This window comes from Penaeus vannamei, chromosome 23 (genome assembly GCF_042767895.1).
Source record: "Penaeus vannamei isolate JL-2024 chromosome 23, ASM4276789v1, whole genome shotgun sequence".
Taxonomy (NCBI): Eukaryota; Metazoa; Arthropoda; class Malacostraca; order Decapoda; family Penaeidae; genus Penaeus; species Penaeus vannamei.
The window spans coordinates 9,148,224-9,153,544 of record NC_091571.1 but is presented as its reverse complement, the minus strand read 5'-3'; positions in this window follow the sequence as shown (position 1 = coordinate 9,153,544).

The following is a 5,321-nucleotide window of genomic DNA, read 5'->3' as shown; positions in this document are numbered from 1 at the left end:
TTTTTTATCACATTTATATAAACTATTTTTTTAAATATAAAAACACTTTCTGCATTTGTCTGTTATTGTCTTTGGAACAACAGATAATTTTATTCTTCATATGCATGAATCATAATTGTTTTTGTTTGAAAAAAAGATAATACAAATATATAACATGCACTTTGTTTTAGTAATAAGGGCAGATATGAGTCAAAGCTTAAGAGCCAGATATTGTGGCTAAAAATGTGTTCAGAGCATAGTATTGATTTTTAGACATCAATTAAATATTTTGCATGTATTGTATTTTTTGTGTGTAACACTTTTTAGAAATCTCCAAGTAACATAATCTCCAATTAATATTGGTTTAAAATACCATTTTCTTAATGTTTAGATATGTAAATGCTCTCATTTATCTCTTTTTCTTATTTCATGAAAGAATTAAAGATAATTTTAATCTAAAATAAATAATACTCCCATGACCCTTCCTGTAAAGCTAATTTACATAATTTTTATATATAGTTAACCCTAATGTTGCTTAGATGGCAAGAATACATGCCATGTCTGTTATGTCATTTTGTTTACTGATTGTCTTTACACTTAGATGGCTGCACAAGTGCTTAACCTGTTTTATACGGTGCCACCAACGCCAGCATCACGAAGCGCCAATTGAACATACAGTGACGCCAGCATTGGCGTCTTAATTCCATTTGATTTTAGTTGTTGCAGAGTGATCACGTATTCAGCACTAGATCTATTTCTTGAATCTGTATTCTGTGTGTGTTTGGGGGGGTGAAAGCGAGAGAGAGAGAGGCAGATACTGTATTAGATAAAGAGAAATTCAGTACAACACAAATAAATTTACTGCTCACTGGTGAGAGACCCATACACAAGCAACGTGCACTTCTGAAACCAAGAGATAGAACGGGTTAATCATCAAGGAGTCAGTTACTAGTACTACGTAGCTAAACTTTTACCCTTTCTCTTGATATTTGGAAACATGTATTTCTTATTGCTATTAGTATTGTTACTAACCTAATAATCTTACCCCCCTATCCCTTTGTTATTTTCCTGGAGGGCTTACGAGACAGAGCCTGGGACCCAATGCTGGGGTTTACCCCTACCTTGGGCCTTAGCCCTCGCTACTCAACTAATTTTGATTGGTCTTTTCTTCTGCCCTTTCCATTTCCTTCTCTTCTCCAACCCCTTATACTATCCGCTTCATAAGGTGAGAGCCATGTTGAGAGGCTGAAAAGGCTGACTTTGTGACTGTCATAAATGACCTGGGAGAGCCATAGGCACAGGATTCCCATCATCCCATCTTGCCACACTTCCATCAGCAGGGGTGGACTGTTTCTCTTCCCAAAATACTCCAGGCTTACCATGACCAGTAATAAAGATTTTGTACCCCTTTTAGAGGAAATGAGCCTTACTCCTTTGTCAACCAGCCCCAGTGACTTCCAGCTTCCTCACCCCAGGCTCTCCTTTGACCATGACTTTGAATACTGCTATTACTACCTTCTCCTCATTTATCTACTAACACCTCAGCCTTGACCAAATTATCCACCCAGGTCATTACATGACCTCCAGAAAACATTCCTCCTCCCTCAACATCTTATACTTCATCTCCACCCCAACAGCTTTCTTCATCTCCAACCACTTCTCCCTCATTGCTACTCTTCAGCCTTATTGTCCACCTCTCCGTAGTACTACCTCTCTCAGTACTTCCCTCACCTCTACAAACCGACTGCTACCTCTTTGCCCTTTTCAATACCATACTATCCTGAACTGTGCAATGACTTTTGACATGTAGCAGATTTAATAATGAACTAACCTCCCTCTTTACAGGTCTCACTACTACACCTTTCTATAGGGCTATATGACCTTTTGTGTCTAGCACATTTATTTTGTTTTGCAACCATTATTCATTAACTGTTATAATCATCATATGATCAACAACAGTAACAACACTGGTATTAATAGCATAAGAAAAATATTTTTCCCAAAAACTCCATGAGAGGAGAAATAAGCTTGAGGACATGTAGTCTTATTAGTTAGCTCCTTGGTGGCTGAACACTTGTGGAGCCATCAATATGGAAACAAAACTCAAAAGAAAAAGTACACAATTTGATTATTCAACACCATAGGATTAAAAAGGAAAGGTTATTTTTTTCCATAAGGTGTCATCTTTGCTGAAAATTTCTCACAAAAAGATACAAATATTCACTTAGCTGAAATAGCATGCATTGTTCATAAAATACTGTTGGCATGATGGGTAAGTAGGGCCAGAATTCCAGCACAGATTATATAGCAACATTTGAGGAGGTATAGGAAGGAACATCGTCTGCACTTTTGCCATCTGTCCACTTGCTGTGCTTGTGTGTAAGGGTTAGGTCACTTTTTGACCTTTTTTGATTTTATTTATTTATTTATTCTACTTTTTATTGATTGTTTTTTGACAATTAGATGTCTTACTTTATTAATACATTTGGAGTGGATGTCATTTGTTATTTATTTGCAGTATATCTATGATTTAATGTTACATGTCCAGGCTGTCAATGCTTGATTTTGTATTAGTGAGAATTGCTAATTAGTTTTTACCTTCATTATATAAACTGAATACTGATATTTAATATTAATGGCTGCCACTTGGGATATATAATGCTGAACAGGTGTGAGGAACATCTTTATCCCATTTTTGTCCTGTAATTTATTTTAATTTGGCCATTTTCTGTATATGGTTTCATCTTCACTAACATTCTGGGATGCACATCCATTACCTGCAATTCATCTAATTCCTCGAAGAATTACTTGTCCATTCACTATGAGGCATTGAATTGTTTTGTATTCAGTTGTTTTGTATATTGCATTTTGAAGAAGATACCCAGAGATGTTTAGTAAGCCAAGTTAATGTTGCTTATGTGTTAATATTTGCATGTTACAATTTGTGTGCATTGGCCAGGTTTTATAATATTGCTAGTTTATGACAATGTTGTTTGCATATTTTGGTTACTTTCATTAATGCAGTTGGGCCTCATATTCAAGTGCATTATAAAAGAGAATGCACTTAGCATATTACTCATTATTTTTTTAGATATTGGTTGCAGTCAGTACCCTCTTAACAAGTGCCTGAAAATATAATTGGTGCCTCCTGTAAAAATTTATAACAGTATCATTTAAGGTCCTTAAATTGTTTGGTCTCTTGGCCTCAACATATAGAAGACATTTACCAATAATTTTAAACTTACATATATATATATACGTATGTATGTATGTATGTATGTATGCTTCATTACATATTCTTCCCACACTTATGTTAGAGAAAGGAATTTTTTGTTAGCTCTAACAGTGGAATATCAATTATTTTATCCATGTTATTTTACAGTATTGTCAGTTTCCCATTAAAACCATATCCTTCAGAGTAGTGTTCCTGTTAGGCATTATCAATATGAAAGGCCTGTTTCTTTATGTAAGTTGAGAAATGATAAATAAATAAAATGTATCAGGGTTATTATGGCAGTGCATCCACAATACACAGATTGTAAATTATAATGTATATAGATATACTAATGTAAATGATGAATGGCTATTGGAAGTTTGTCAGTGCAGCCAAGAATGTACATACTGTAAATATGGTAGTGTTATACAAATATATTGTGTATACACATGCTGACATATTAATATCCTTCTAGAAATTTAAACTTGCAGAGCATGATAATTTATCCTTTATACTATTAACTCATTGGATCCAGGTGGTGGGATAAAATTTTGGCTGGCAGATAAAAGGAAGGTCTTGTCATGGAAAAATCTGGCCAGGTGGTAAAGGATGGGGCACTTGAAATGCAAACTCTCCACCATCCCACAAGGGTGGAGTGTACCGTCTGTGAGCCATGTCTGGGAAAGAGTCAGTCATTTCCAGTTAGGACACAATGTCACACACAGGAACCTATTCTTGCCTGTTGTTGTTGCAGGTTATGGAAAATTGAATACAAAAATATTTTTCAAATAATACAATAACACTTGGTTATTTATTGTTACTGCACAGATCATAAACTACCAGGAGAGATAATATGGTGTCTGTAATGCTGTGCCATCTTAATCGAGCATAACATCTGGGAGAGTCTCCACTCGAGTAAGCCTAAAGTATGAAGGCATCTGGATTCAAAGGGTTCGTATTACTGTAATTGATATTAGTTTATTGTAAAAAACAAACCAGGTGCACTATTTAGCTCAAAAAATAATAAGATAGCAGTGGCAATTGTGCCAGGATTTTTAGATATATAAATACATATACATACACATGTATGCATATATGTATTTATATATACACATGTATTTAGTGAGAGTGATAGGGAAGGAGAGATGGAGGGGGGGGCAGAGAGTGTGTTAGAGTAAGAGAAATTTGTGTACCATAACATATATACAAACAAGAACTGGTATCCGCAAACCACAAATATGATAGGAAATTATTTCCAAAATAGCAAACTTATATTACTGCCATTTGACAAGTGTTTGATTTGAGGCAGTTTAAGCTGCTTAACCCTCTGGATCTGGTTGCATCACGGAAATCATGGAGCTGAAAACCCGGGCAATGGGTTATGTGATTAGCCTATATCCCAGGCGTCCATTACATAGGCTGGGCACACACGAACACCCATGAGTGGTGAAGAGACTCTGTGCCTAACCTTTGAAAAGTTATATTGAGTAACCTTTTTTTAGCTTTAATGCCAATTTCCATATTTGTCTTTTGATTTGCTTTATCCAGATGGTAATTAATTATTTTCCTTGCACAGATTCCATTTCATCTCTCTTTATAGTAAATAACTCGTAATTTTTAATTTTACATAATACAACCAGCACCACTGGTCACAGCGGCCAAGAATACAGTGTGCAGGATGGATATAGTTTCCTCCCGGGAGCCAATGCTTATCTAGTCACTGCTTACGCACGTTACATTCCACATTCGTTTATCTATGGGAATAATGCTAAAGCCCCCTTCTAAGCGCCAAATGAGTCAAATCACACTACAAGAGGTTTGTGCACTCGTTGCGAGTCTTTTCCATCACCCTGGCCTTCAATCACGAGGGTAGTTTGCATCACCCAGGTAGCAGCCAATTTGCCCGGTTGACGGCATGTTTATGCCATCCAGGCAGCAGCTCGAGTTCTTCCATGACGTGACCACAACGTCATCCCGGTCCAAGGGTTAAGACATGGGGGTAGATTATAATTGAAGGTAAATTTGAAGAGGAGACAGCTGACTGGACTGAAAACAAGCCATGTATGGGACTGTCCCAATAGATGAAGAGAACCCTTCTATTGTTCAGGTTACAATATAAAGATACTAA